This window comes from Oncorhynchus keta, chromosome 11 (genome assembly GCF_023373465.1).
Source record: "Oncorhynchus keta strain PuntledgeMale-10-30-2019 chromosome 11, Oket_V2, whole genome shotgun sequence".
Taxonomy (NCBI): Eukaryota; Metazoa; Chordata; class Actinopteri; order Salmoniformes; family Salmonidae; genus Oncorhynchus; species Oncorhynchus keta.
In genome coordinates, this window is record NC_068431.1 from 53945755 (window position 1) to 53961576 (window position 15822).

Below are 15822 nucleotides of genomic sequence, written 5' to 3' on the forward strand. Positions count from 1 at the left end.
CCTCGGCTGTATCGGACCACCTGAACGTCACTCTGGGGGAGGTTAAGGCGGTAAGAGGAGCGACTATCTGACTAAAGTTGCGAACGAAACGCCGGTAGAAATTGGCGAATCCCAGAAACCTCTGTAGGGCCTTACGGGAATCTGGGCTTGGCCAATCCACCACAGCCTTAACCTTGTCAGGATCCATGCGAATACCCTCAGTCGAGACGATGTAACCTAGGAATGGAACGGATTGTGCATGAAAAATGCATTTCTCCATCTTGACAAAAAGTCCATTCTCCAACAACCTCTGAAGCACTCGTCTGACGTGCTGAACGTGTTCCTGGAGAGAAGAAGAAAAAATCAGTATGTCATCCAGGTAAACATATATGAACTGATCAATCATATCTCTCAGCACGTCATTGACGAGTGCCTGGAAAACCGCTGGGGAGTTGGATAGCCCAAAAGGCATGACCAAATATTCGAAGTGCCCTCTGGGGGTGTTAAACGCGGTCTTCCATTCGTCCCCCCCCCCTTATGCGAACCAAATGATAAGCATTACGTAAATCCAACTTAGTGAACACGGATGCTCCCTGTAACCTTTCAAAGGCTGAGGACATCAACAGTAAGGGATAGGTATTCTTCACTGTGATGTTATTCAACCCACGGTAATCAACGCAAGGACGCAGAGATCCGTCCTTCTTCCCCACAAAGAAGAACCCCGCCCCCGCTGGAGAAGAGGAAGGACGAATGAATCCAGATGCCAGAGAATCAGAGATGTATCTCTCCATAGCCTCCCTCTCAGGAACAGAGAGTGAATATAACTTGCCTTTAGGCGGAGACTCACCTGGCAATAATTCTATTGCACAGTCATAGGGACGATGCGGAGGAAGAGAAGCAGCACGGGACTTACTGAACACCTCCTTCAGGTCGAGGTATTCAACGGGCACGTTAGACAAATCCACTGCCTCCTCTAGAAACACAGAATCAGACACAGATGAACAGGCAGACACTAAACAGGACTCAAGACACTTGTTACTCCACATGGATATAGAGTTATGACCCCAGTCAACTCTGGGGTTGTGTTGGGTGAGCCAAGGGTGGCCGAGGACTAATGGTGCAAGGGGTGAGTCCATGAGTAGAAATGATAGTGTCTCAGTGTGATTGCCAGAAGTGATGAGTGTGATAGGTTCAGTGGTGTGAGAAATGTTGGGGAGTTCTTGACCATTGAGAGCGTTGACGGATATCTTGTGCGTGAGTGAGGTGATAGGAATCTGGAGTTTGTGAGCGAGCTTGAAGTCCATGAAATTACCCTCTGCTCCTGAGTCCAGTAAGGCTTGGGTGTCGTGCGTGTGGGTGGCCCATCTTAGTCTTACCGGGAGGAGAGTAGATGATGAGGTCTTCTCTGTGGTGACACCACCCGATAGTAGCCTCATGTTTACTACCGGGCCTGATCTTTTACCGGGCAGGAGTGGATAAAGTGGCCCGCTCTACCACAGTAGAGACAGAGTCCTTGGGATCTCCGCCTCTCCCTCTCTTCCCGGGAGAGGCGAGCTCTCCCCAGCTGCATGGGTTCGTGAGCGGAGGCTGAACTGGCCGTGTTCCCGCCACTGGCATGCCCGCCCTCCGTGTCGTTATACGGTCTGTTAGGGCATGCTCGGCGGCCAATACGACTCAGACGAGCGTCGACCCTCAAGGCTAGTTCCACTAGTCCGTTTAAACTCCTGGGAAGGTCCAGAACATAAATCTCCTTCTGGATCCGGTCCTCCAGCCCATGCAGGAACATGTCCCACTGCGCCTCCTCGTTCCACTGACACTCTGCGGCCAGAGTGCGGAATTGGATGGAGTATTCCGATACTGAACGGTCTCCTTGGCGAAGGTCAGCGAGTAGTCTGGCCGCCTCCCTACCCGCCACGGCCCGATCGAAGACCCTTCTCATCTCCTCGGAGAGTGTCTGGAAAGAGGTGCAGCATGGGTCCTGGTTCGCCCACACCGCCGTTCCCCAAAGAGCCGCTTTGCCTGATAGCAGTGTGAGTACGAATGCTACCTTAGACTGTTCACGGTTGAAGGTCCGTGGCTGCAACGAGAAATGCATGGAACATCTCGTAAGAAAGGCTCTGCAATAGTCAGGCAGCGTAGCCTAGTGGTTAGAGCGTTGGACTAGTAACTGGAAGGATGCGAGTTCAAACCCCCGAGCTGACAAGGTACAAATCTGTCGTTCTGCCCCTGAACAGGCAGTTAACCCACTGTTCCCAGGCCGTCATTGAAAATAAGAATATGTTCTTAACTGACTTGCCTGGTTAAATAAAGGTAAAATAAATAAATAAAAATAGTCAGGATCACCTGAATAACCCTCTGGTGTCGGTAGCCGTGGCTCTAGCTGGGAATCCGGCTCTGGCGGGGCGGGTTGAACTGCCGGTGTAGGTGGCGCAGCGGGACCCCTCAGATGTTGTAATTGTTGGATCAGCTGGGCTACCTGCGTCGCAAGGGCTTCTACTGCCCGACCTGTGCTGGAGATGTTCTCCTCTTGTTGATCCATTCTCGTGATACTGCGGGAAATGAATTCGGTCAGACTCGTTGAACTCGCTGCATCCATGGTCTGGTCAGATCGTTCTGTGACAACACAGAGGCGGATGCAAGATGCAAGCAACGATGGTTTAATGAATACAGTTTACAACAGCAACAGGACAGACAGACTGTACTCAGACGGAATCCGACCCAGGGACTAGGGCGCATCTTCCAATGATAGCGTGCTGAGAAATCCAGGGGAGTGTGTCCGGATGGGTAGGAAGGAGCACAGCAGATAATCCACACAAGGGCGGCGAGAGAAGAGCACAGACACACGACACAACCTCAGGGAAGTAACAACGATCTGACAACAAGAAACACTGGTTACAGAACATATAAAGGGAAGATAAGTGGTTCCAGCTGGCGCAGACAATCAGGCCGAGATTGGGAACCACGCCCACACAAACATGGGAGAGAGAGAGAGAGAGAGAGAGAGAGAGAGAGAGAGAGAGAGAGAGAGAGAGAGAGAGAGAGAGAGAGAGAGGCAGTGGATTCATGAACCGTGACACTTTGTTTCTTGGTCAAACAAAGAAGAGACAAGCCATTTGTTCAAGTCTCCGACCGGATATTTTGGTTGAGATTTACCCGGACATTATTTCCAGACGGACAGCTAAAGAATATACTTTGCCTCGTGATCAATTTGATCGCTTATTAACGTTTACTAATACCTAAAGTTGCATTACAAAAGTATTTAGAAGTGTTTTGTGAAAGTTTATCGTCGACTTTTTTCATTTAAAAAAATGACGTTACAAGACGCTATTTTTTTCCGTTTATCACACAGTCTTCATAGATTGATATCTAGGCTATATATGGACCGATTTAATCGAGAAAAAAAACACCCAATAGTGATTATGGGACATCTAGGAGTGCCAACAAAGAAGATGGTCAAAGGTAATGAATGTTTTATATTTTATTTGTGCGGTTTGTGTAGCGACGACTATGCTAATTCTTTTGTTTACGTCCCCTGCGGGTCTTTTGGGGTGTTACATGCTATCAGATAATAGCTTCTCATGCTTTCGCCGAAAAGCATTTAAAAAATCTGACTTGTTGCCTGGATTCACAACGAGTGTAGCTTTAATTCAATACCCTGCATGTGTATTTTAATGAACGTTTGAGTTTTAACTAGTACTATTAGCATTTAGCGTAGCGCATTTGCATTTCCAGATGTCTAGATGGGACGCCTGCGTGTCAGGAGCAAGCGGTTAAGGAAGACATCCTCTTCTGCAAACCACTGGAAACCAGGACAAGAGGAGAGGTTATTTTTAATGTACTGGACAGCTTTGTGACATTGTTACGAATCCCTTTTGGCCCGACAGTCTAGGGGGATGGTAATGAGACCCGTAACATAACTCATGCAAATTATTATTGTGACAAAGTAAAAGTGTGCACGAAATAACCACGACAACAGAAATCTACCGTCAAACTCTAGGTTTATTTATAAACACACGGTAATGGGGGGAGCAGGAAAAGGGGCTGAGCTGGACCCAAGGAAAGAAACAAGAAGTATTCAAAAACACCCCTAAGCTAGAATAGCCTACTTTAACAACAGCTAACTAACTAACCAAAAATACAGTGGGTGGTCCGCCCAGTTCTAACTAGTGTATTTAACAAAGTTCACCTACGGGTAGTGTATGCCCATGGGCGACTTGTCTTGGTTTCCCCCTTTTCCCACCAGCAACAAACCAACACCATAACCAAAAACAATACTCACAGGTGATGACAAAGTGCTATGGAGGTGCTTTAAACAAAAGAGAGGTTTAAGACACAAAGCGAGAGTGAAACACAGAGACCTACAGACATGGCATTTACAGAGAGATTGAGCTGAGCTGAGCTTTAGAACAAACAAATGATGGGGTTTTTAAACCATGGGGAAGGAACTGTGATAGGTCAGGAAATAGGAGGAGGTGTGTCTTCTGATTGATGATTGATTGGGGAGTGATGATTTTCACCTGTGAGGGGAGAAGGAGAGAAAAGAAACACACACACAGGATACACACAGACACAGGATAACTGTATCCGTAACAGACATTAAATGGACTTTGGTGGTCAAGATGTGTTGTTGTCTGTACTGATGGTGCAAAAGCCATGACAGGGAGACATAGTGGAGTGGTAACGCACGCACAAGCAGTTGCTCCCGTCTCCATTTGGGTACACTGCAGCATCCACCGAGAGGCTCTTGCTGCCAAAGGAATGCCTGACAGCTTGAAAGAGGTTTTGGACACTACAGTGTGGTGAATAACTTTGTTAATTAAAGCAAGGCCCCTGAACTCTGGTGTATTTTCTGCACTATGCAATGATATGGACAGCGACCATGTAACACTTTTACAACATACAAAAGTGTGCTGGTTATCAAGGGGGAAAGTTTGAATTGAGAGACGAGCTAAAAGTTATTTACTGCATAATTTTCACTTGTTTGACCACTTACATGTTTCTCACACGACTGGCCTATCTGGGTGATGTTTTTTCTCGCCTAAATGAGCTGAATCTAGGATTACAGGGACTTTCCACAACTATATTTAATGTGCGGGACAAAATTGAGGCCATGATTAAGACGTTGGAGCTCTTCTCTGTATGCATTAACAAGGACAACAAAAGGTCTTTCCATCATTGTATGATTTTTTGTGTGCAAATGAACTCAAGCTTACGGACAATGTCAAATGTGATATAGCGAAGCACCTGAGTGAGTTGCCTGCTCAATTACGCAGGTACTATCCCGAAACGGATGACACAAACATCTGGATTCATTATCCCTTTCATGCCCTGCCTCCAGTCCCCTTACCGATATCTGAACAAGAGAGCCTCATCGAAATTGCGACAAGCGGTTCTGTGAATTTAAAAAAAAATCAGAAACCGCTGCCAGATTTCTGGATTGGGCTGTGCTCAGAATATCCTGCCTTGGCAATCGTGCTGTTAATACACTGATGCCCTTTGCAAGCGAATATCTATGTGACAGTGGATTCTTGGCCTTCGCGAGCATGAAAACCAAATACAGGCACAGAAAATGATTTAAGACTGCGACTCTCCAATACATCCCAACATAGCACAGTTATGTGTATCCTTTCAAGCACACACATTAACCTGTGGTGAGTTATTCCCAAGTTTTGATGAACAAATAAAGTTTTATATCTAAGATGGCTAAATAAAGAGCAAAATTATTGATTATTATTATATTATTATTTGTGCCCTGGTCCAATAAGAGCTCTTTGTCACTTCCCGTGAGCCGGATTGTAACAAACTCATTCTTACGCTTAATAAATGGTATAGTGTGCGTGGCAGGCTTACAATGATGGCAAAAAAATAACATTTGAGAGTATGCTTACCCTGGAGTTAAATGTTTGAAGGGGTACATTTTATGAAAAGTTTGGGAACCGCTGGCCTACAGCATGAATTCAGACATAAAAAATATATAACACGCTGGTAAAGATACAGTGCCTTGCGAAAGGATTCGGCCCCCTTGAACTTTGCGACCTTTTGCCACATTTCAGGCTTCAAACATAAAGATATAAAACTGTATTTTTTTTGTGAAGAATCAACAACAAGTGGGACACAATCATGAAGTGGAACGACATTTATTGAATATTTCAAACTTTTTTAACAAATCATTATTATTCAGCCCCCTTAAGTTAATACTTTGTAGCGCCACCTTTTGCTGCGATTACAGCTGTAAGTCGCTTGGGGTATGTCTCTATCAGTTTTGCACATCGAGAGACTGACATTTTTTCCCATTCCTCCTTGCAAAACAGCTCGAGCTCAGTGAGGTTGGATGGAGAGCATTTGTGAACAGCAGTTTTCAGTTCTTTCCACAGATTCTCGATTGGATTCAGGTCTGGACTTTGACTTGGCCATTCTAACACCTGGATATGTTTATTTTTGAACCATTCCATTGTAGATTTTGCTTTATGTTTTGGATCATTGTCTTGTTGGAAGACAAATCTCCGTCCCAGTCTCAGGTCTTTTGCAGACTCCATCAGGTTTTCTTCCAGAATGGTCCTGTATTTGGCTCCATCCATCTTCCCATCAATTTTAACCATCTTCCCTGTCCCTGCTGAAGAAAAGCAGGCCCAAACCATGATGCTGCCACCACCATGTTTGACAGTGGGGATGCAGTGTTCAGGGTGATGAGCTGTGTTGCTTTTACGCCAAACATAACGTTTTGCATTGTTGCCAAAAAGTTCCATTTTGGTTTCATCTGACCAGAGCACCTTCTTCCACATGTTTGGTGTGTCTCCCAGGTGGCTTGTGGCAAACTTTAAATAACACTTTTTATGGATATCTTTAAGAAATGGCTTTCTTCTTGCCACTCTTCCATAAAGGCCAGATTTGTGCAATATACGACTGATTGTTGTCCTATGGACAGAGTCTCCCACCTCAGCTGTAGATCTCTGCAGTTCATCCAGAGTGATCATGGGCCTCTTGGCTGCATCTCTGATCAGTCTTCTCCTTGTATGAGCTGAAAGTTTAGAGGGACGGCCAGGTCTTGGTAGATTTGCAGTGGTCTGATACTCCTTCCATTTCAATATTATCGCTTGCACAGTGCTCCTTGGGATGTTTAAAGCTTGGGAAATCTTTTGCATCCAAATCCGGCTTTAAACTTCTTCACAACAGTATCTCGGACCTGCCTGGTGTGTTCCTTGTTCTTCATGATGCTCTCTGCGCTTTTAACGGACCTCTGAGACTATCACAGTGCAGGTGCATTTATACGGAGACTTGATTACACACAGGTGGATTGTATTTATCATCATTAGTCATTTAGGTCAACATTGGATCATTCAGAGATCCTCACTGGAGAGACAAGAGTTCTGGAGAGAGTTTGCTGCACTGAAAGTAAAGGGGCTGAATAATTTTGCACGCCCAATTTTTCAGTTTTTGATTTGTTAAAAAAGTTTGAAATATCCAATAAATGTCATTCCACTTCATGATTGTGTCCCACTTGTTGTTGATTCTTCACAAAAAAATACAGTTTTACATCTTTATGTTTGAAGCCTGAAATGTGGCAAAAGGTCGCAAAGTTCAAGGGGGCCGAATACTTTCGCAAGGCACTGTATGCTTCTGAAAGTACAGTGGTCCTTTAAAAGTTGCGGCACACTGTGGAAAAGCTTGCGGGGTGCCAAGGAATTCTATGGCACGTTAATTCAGTGTCAGCCATTGTTGCCAAAATGACTCAATTTACCACAATCTGCCACCATCTACCACAAACGGTTGCAGCATAAGCTCAAAGCTTTTAAAGGAAGAGCCAATGTAATATATGGGTTACTTGCAAAAGTAACTGTAATAATATTACAATATTTGAAGACAGTAACTCGTTGTAACTCATAAAATGTATAAAACTGTAAGTAATATATTAATTATTATTATTTAGCAATTTATCTATTTTTCCACAATAAAACTTGGAACACTGTTTTGTGTATTGTTTTGGTGTAATTGGCATCATCATTGCTTAAATGCAAATGTAAGAATGTACAGACATGCTACTGTAAATATACACACATCAAATTCACAGCATCATATAATGCAAGATGCATCATTCCACTTGTATTTCTGTATTTTGAAAGTTATATATCTTGAAAACTTGATTGCTGACATGCAAAACATTTTGGGACTATATCAACCATGGACTAATGAAATAAATACCAAAATATCGTTTTTGGTTGGAGTTTTCCTTTAACTAAGGGAATGCTCTCCTAACTTTACCATCAAAACATGGTAAAAAGGTTCTCAGAAGGTTTTTCTAAAATAGATAGAATGTTCCCTTAACTAACAGAAAACTGGACACTCAAACATTAGGGGAACATTATGGGTAATATTGCAAAAAATGTCTCTCTCCATAGAATTGTTAGCTGGGTAGGCAACGATTCAGACCAGAGCATGAACAAGCAAAATAGTTATCTTAAATGATTACATACTGTAATGACCTCGATAGATTAGGAATAAAATAATGTCCAGAACAGTGGATCGCATTCTCGAATCAAACGGTTTATTATGAAACTCGAACAGGCTATAATGAATACACAAATGACAAATTACCAACTCTGAGAGCCATCTCACTGTGATCCAGGACAGAAAGATAGAGAATAATGACCGGCATGGCAATATAACCAAACTTGTGTCTAGCCCCCTGTCCAGCCCCCCGCTGTTGCACCAACCACAAGGACGCCTGGCACGGCAGGGGTCTGGGTTGCTGGACCCTGTAAAACCTTGAGTAACTTGTAAATGTGCCCTGATAACCACACAACAACAGAATGTAGGGGGTTGTCCCTCTGGGGCAAAGGTGGTGGAGACAGGGACATGGGAGAAAAGGATAAGGGAACAGGAGCTACAGTCGGAACAGGGGATACAGTCCGTGGCTCTTGGGAACCATGCAGTGGCACAGTGGAGACTGGGTGAGTGGGCCATCTGGAAACCAGTCTGTGGGGCGTGGGTGTGGGAGTTTGGGGAATGTCATTGTCAGAGGGAGGGGTTGTGTGGGTCCCTGGGGTTTGTGGAGGAGAAGCTGCCCCCTCTGTATGGGCTAACCTGTCCCAGTGCAGTGCCAGCTTTCTCACCCTGGGAGATCGCTAGAACCAGTACACCACCTCCCCCATCCTGTCCAAGATCCTGCAGGGCCCCGCCCAGTCACTGTCATGCTTGGGGCATCGGCCTTTCTTTCTCAGGGGGCTGTAGACCCAGAACAGCTCCCCAGCCACAAAATGTCTTCCCTGTGTGTTCACATCATAGTTCCTTTTCTGCCTCAAACCTGCATCTACCAGCTGCTCTGTGTCGAAGGTGTGAGCTATCTCCAGACGGTCCTGGTGTCTCCTGCCGTACTCTGGCCCAGGAGAACAGCAGGGCAATCAGAGGGCCGCTCGAACGCCATCTCCGAGGTCCGTTTTCGGAGTCTGCTGAGGGTTTTCGTGACAACTCTGCTGAGCCTTCACCCACTGTAGCACTGTCTGTAGGCCTGTGACCTTCTGCCTCCATTCATCCACATCTACAGCCTGCAGCTCACAGCAGACAGGCACGCACACTTTGCATACTGAGGCATAGAATTCCTCCTCTGCACACAGCTCTTACTCACGGGCCTCTCTCAGCTCACAGTTGCGGCAACCGTCTGTACTACAGGGACTGCGGGACATGGTGTCGGTGTTGGAGTGGTGTGCCCCCGGTCTGTGTACCACTGTGAAGTTGTATGGCCGAAACTCCTCCAACTAGCGTGCAACCTGTCTCTCTGGCTCTTTGAAAGACATGAGACACTGTAGAGCAGACTTGTCAGTCCTTACCGTGAAGTGCAGGCCACCCAGGTAGAACTTGAAGTGGCTGATGGACCCATCCACAGCAAGGAGCTCCCGCCGGGTGGCACAGCAGTGGTGCTCGTGTTTGTTGAATGTCTTGCTGATGTACACCACAACCCTCTCTACTCCTCTGGCACCACCTAGGCCAGAACCCCACCCATGCCCACATTGCTTGCGTCTGCTTCCAAGATAAAGGGCAAGGTGGGGTCGGGGGTGGCTTCAGCACGAGGGCTTTGACCAGTGCACGCTGAAGGGTTGCGGAAGGACTCCTGGCACTCCACTGTCCATATGAAGGTCTTGTTCTTCGACAGCAGATGGTTTAATGGAGCAGTGACACCAGATAATCCATTTACAAACCTCCTGTACTATGAGGCCATGCCCAGGAGGTTCTTCAGCTGCTGCTGGTCAGTGGGGGTGAGCCAATCTTGGACAGCCCACACTTTGTCCTCCATGGTGCCGATGCTCTCTCCTCCCACTTTGTGCCCTATGAAGGACACCTGTGACATGGGGGCATGATGATTGCAGGCCCTCCCTGGAAGCTCAATGTGCCCCTGTCTAGGTCTAGTTGGAAGTCTGTGCTCTTAAGAAAGTCCAACCCCAGGGATACAGGCACTGAACTGTGTTCAACCTGGTACAATGTCGGCCTCACCAGGGTGACTGTGGACCCAGTGTCCACCAGGGCAGAGCAGGGTACTCCCTCCACAGTGGCAGGGACGTGAAAAAAGTCCCCAACACAGGTGCCATTGGGCTCCTCCTGGCAATGGTGGAGATTGGGAAAGAGAGCCAGGGGTCCACACTGCACTTTCGATATGGACCTTGCGCCATTTCCTTGGGCCCTGGGGGACATGGGGCAATCCCTGTGCAGATGGCCTGACTTTTCCACAACCCCAGCAGACCATGGGGCCTGAGCGTGTGTTGCGTGCGGTCTGTGTGTTTCATGCAATCTGTAGTGCTACAGCACAAATTAGTTAATTTATTTCAGCCACCCATGCAGGCTTTTCCAGCTCTGGGCTGCTTTGCACCACAGCCCGGAAAGTTCCCTCTTCAAATACATCTCCAAGGCATTTTGTAATCATTAGCTACTAACCGTAGTGGCTCCCCTGGCTGCATGCATCTATTAGTCAATTCGGAGCACTGCAGACCAGTGTAAGGTACTGGGTGTCGTGAGGGTGAAATCAGGCGCAGGAAAGCAGAGTTCAATAAAGTGCTTTTTTTTAATGCACACAAGGTGAACTACGGTCACCCCACTTACGGGTGCGCAAACCAAATGCCCCAGACACAGGGGAACGAAAACAGTCTAGCACTAAGTACACAAACATGTACATCTAATGCAAACACCAGGGTTACAATAACCAATCCCGCAAAAAGAACCAGGCGGGCCGGCTGACTAATAAAGCCTCACTAATTATAACCAACTTAAAACAGGTGTACTCAATAAACACATAAGGAGGGGGAGAAAAGGAATCAGTGGCAGCTAGTAGGCCGGCGACGACGACCGCCACCCGAATGGGAAGGGGAGCCACCTTCAGTCAGAGTCGTGACAACCAGTTTGTAAACAATGTCCAAAACGCCTCTTCAGTGCTCTAACTAAAGCCCCATAATCATGTCTGTCCTCCGGGCTAATTAATAACAAACAGAACAGAGCATCGTCCGTGAGGCACAAAGCTAGCTGAAGTGCCTTATCTTCAACTAACCACTCCCGTGATTAAGCTAACAGTTGGAACTGGGCACGAAAAGCTTCCCAATGTGCCTCCTCCTCCTCCTTTACTCTCGGACTACCACAAGGTATTTTCAGTCCTTTTTCTCAGCTACCGTAATCCACGTAGCTACCTAGCCACCGCAATGTTTGTCAGCTAACTACCTCAATTTTTTGTTTCTGCTTCTGACACCAATATAATGAATAAAATAATTTCCAGGACAGTGGATCGTGTTCTCGAATTAAACGGTTTATTATGCATTATGCAACTCAAATAGGTTACTGTAGCCTCACAAATCTCCAACTCTGAGAGAAAGCTCACTAATCCAGGATGTAAAAGAGAGGGAATGCCAGCATGGCAATTTAACAGAACCTGTGTTCAATCCCCCGTTGTTCCACCAACCACAAGGACGCCTGGCATGAAACATTCCAGGCATCCCAGCTAACAATTCTAGGGTGAGAGAACGATTACGTAATGTTGCCCATAATGTTCCCCAGATGTTTGAGTGTCCAGTTTTACGATAATTAGGGGAACATGTCTGTTACAAAAACCTCCTGAGAACCAATTTAGCATGTTTGGGATTAGAGTTAGGAGAACACTCTCTAAATGGCAAACAGAACTCCTCAGAATATTCAATATTAATATCCTAGACACGTTTCATTGGAATGTTGCAAGAACATTCCCTTTGTCCAGTTTTCTGAGGGTTAGGACAATATTTCATTTAATGACCCACAAAAAAATATACAGAACATGGTTGCCAGTTTTGCCACTTCGTTTCGTGCCTAACAGAACCCGTGTCAATATATCCCCCAAATACCGGCTTCTCTGGCATTATCACTTAACTGAAATGCTGCTGGGTTTTTCATACTCAACAGTTTATCTTGTGTTTCAACAATGGTCCACCACCCAAAGGACATCCAGCCAACTTGATACAACTGTGGGAAGCATTGGAGACAACATGCATCCCTGTGAAATGCTTTGGACACATTGTAGAGTCCATGCCCCGAAGAATTGAGGCTGTTCTGAGGGCAAAAGGGAGGGGGGTGCAACTCAATATTAGGAGGGTGTTCCTAATGTTTGGTATACTACGTGTACATGATAACATTGTGCATGTTAATACATACAGAATGTATTATTCAGCATATCCTCATCTGGGATTTGAACTGCTTAGTTACATTTACATTTAAGTCATTTAGCAGACGCTCTTATCCAGAGCGACTTACAAATTGGTGCATACGCCTTATGGCATCCAGTGGAACAGCCACTTGCATCTAAATCTTTTTTTTTTTTTGGGGGGAGAAGGGGGGTGAGAAGGATTACTTACCCTTACTTACCCTATCCTAGGTATTCCTTGAAGAGGTGGGGTTTCAGGTGTCTCCGGAAGGTGGTGATTGACTCCGCTGTCCTGGCGTCGTGGGGAGTTTGTTCCACCATTGGGGGCCAGAGCAGCGAACAGTTTTGACTGAGCTGAGCGGGAACTGTACTTCCTCAGTGGTAGGGAGGCGAGCAGGCCAGAGGTGGATGAACGCAGTGCCCTTGTTTGGGTGTAGGGCCTGATCAGAGCCTGGAGGTACTGAGGTGCCGTTCCCCTCACAGCTCCGTAGGCAAGCACCATGGTCTTGTAGCGGATGCGAGCTTCAACTGGAAGCCAGTGGAGAGAGCGGAGGAGCGGGGTGACGTGCGAGAACTTGGGAAGGTTGAACACCAGACGGGCTGCGGCGTTCTGGATGAGTTGTAGGGGTTTAATGGCACAGGCAGGGAGCCCAGCCAACAGGTACAGAGTCAATGTGTCAATGTGGAGGCGGTGTTCATCAGTTCACGTCATTCCAAACTTCCTGCTACGCCACCATGTCTGTGTGAGTTATCAGTTAATCAAATATTCTCTCATTGACTGCTCTCATTGACTACTTATTTCAGCAATTTTAGGGCTTTTTGTATAGTAGTCTAATATTGGTGGTCAATAAAATAGCTGAGATTTACTTCAAAGTGCGTTTCAAGAAGACGATGGAGAGATGCTCAGCTATATAGAATAAATAAATACTGATCGTTTAAGAAAGATAGTGGAAATGTGGAAATAATTTCTGCTCAATGGGTAATCCTACAGATTCCCATCTTTCAATAAGAAACCGATTTTAATATTTGGTTGTGATATATTTAGTATATATCAAAATGTGCCACAGAACAAATTATGTTTGGTGTAAATGCATAAAATGCGGTGTCAACAAAGTTAGTACAATAATCTAGACAGGCCACATTGACATTTTAAAATTGTTGTTACGGTTTTCTTCTATCTCCTCTGAAGAGGTGTAGCAAGGATCGGACCAAAATGCAGTGTGGTTATTTTCATAAATGTTTAATAACGAATAAACATGAACAATACAAAAACCGTAACACGAAAACCGAAACAGCCTATACTGGTACACAGGAACAGGAACAATCACCCACGAAACACTCAAAGAATATGGCCGCCTAAATATGGTTCCCAATCAGAGACAACGATAAACACCTGCCTCTGATTGAGAACCACTTCAGGCAACCATAGATTTTTCTAGATAACCCTACTAAGCCACAATCCCAATACCTACTAAAACCCCAAAACAAAACACACCACATAATAAACCCATGTCAAACCCTGGCCTGACCAAAATAATAAAGAAAACATAAAATACTAAGACCAGGGCGTGACAATTGTCATTATCTATCATACTTCCAGTGTCGAACAAATCTGCGACTTTGAGAAAATGTGAAAAAAATCTATAAAATGACATCAGTGTATATATTTTGAAATACATTTCAGCATTAAATTGTTTAAAAGCATATAGTATTGTTATTTGACGTGATCTAAGACCAAATATAACAAATGAATGAGGTCCATGTACGTGTGGTTAATTCCTTTTCTGTGTTATAACGGAGCAATCGGCAATGTTATCACAATCTATTATTTTGGGGTTTGTTGTGTTTTTTTAATGGAAAAACAGAAAATGCCACTGATGCTGTCACACCCTGGTCGAAGTATTTTGTGTTTTTCTTCATGTATTTGGTCAGGCCAGGGTGTGACATGGGTTTTTGTATGTGGTGTGTAGCTTCGTGGGATTGTAGCTTAGTGGGGTGTCCTAGGAGAGTCTATGGCTGTCTGAAGTGGTTCTCAATCAGAGGCAGGTGTTTATCGTTGTCTCTGATTGGGAACCATATTTAGGCAGCCATATTCTTTGGTTGTATTGTGGGTGATTGTCTTGATGTACGTGTGCTGTTTTAGTTGACACAAGTATAGGCTGTTTTAGTTTCGTTTATTGTTTTGGAGTGTTTGTTTATTTGTGTTTACGTTGTTTGAATAAACATGGATCGCAATCGACACGCTGCAGTTTGGTTCGACTCTCCTTCACCACATGAAAACCGTGACAGATGCAGACCTTTGTAACATCTATATTTTATAAAGACTAATAAATCCATGTAATATAGCCTACACCTTCACAATAAATCCATTATTTATTTTAGACAGGTCTAAAGAAACATGATATGAAGAAAATGTAGTCTGTTTCAGAAGAACAGAATAGCATACTCTGAGTTGTCCTTATGTTAGGTCCTGATCTGGCTATGCCAGTTAACAAAGAAATTAGGTAAGGCTGCATGATGCGACTCTAATGATGATTTGAAAACAGTTGCTTGAAAGGATGAGCTCTGCTTTGTTTATTTTGCGCAGGCTGTACACTGCATCATTCACTCACTCATAATTTGACAAGCATTTGATAATGCCTAGAATTTCACGGTGGCATCCCGTAAAAAAAAATCCATGCCTTTTGTGGCCAGTGTCCGTTGTGCCCTTCTCCTATTTATTAAGTGCTGAGTGCTCCGAGTCACCTCTCACTCACATGGCTCTCCATCACGTGATCGGATCTCTATCTATCTAATTCCGAGGTGCATATTGAAGATATTGGAAAAACTGTCCACATTTACTTTTCGTCAGCCAACAAGACGAGCAGGCCTAATGGGATCAGCAAAAGCCTATGTCTATGTCATTCTACTATTCCCCACAGTACAAAGGTCACCATATTCTGTTCTGTGCGATAAATAAATATTACAAACATAGTCTAGGACAGTTGTGGGATAGGATAGATCCCAAAAAATACAACTACTGGCAACAGAGCAGACGCAACATAGCAGAACGTTTAGCTTAAAATGTTGATCAACTATTTGGCTACTTCTTCACATTATAAGCGCAGCAATGCGCTATAATATAGGTTATAAATGCAAATATTCCATTAGCGGAAAACACCATTATCAAAAGTGACCGCAAATACAGTTATGCATGT

At 44.9% G+C, this 15822-nt stretch overlaps 1 protein-coding gene across 1 annotated transcript in view; it reads left to right on the forward strand.

The window, feature by feature from the left end:
* Positions 1–6518, forward strand: part of adamts8a (ADAM metallopeptidase with thrombospondin type 1 motif, 8a) — a 44811-nt gene extending 38293 nt beyond the window's left edge. Inside the window, exon 10 of the transcript XR_008060642.1 lies at positions 6372–6518. The gene's annotated coding sequence lies outside the window, so the exon portion shown is untranslated. The remainder of the gene's footprint in view (positions 1–6371) is intronic.
* The last annotated feature ends 9304 nt before the right edge of the window (positions 6519–15822 follow it).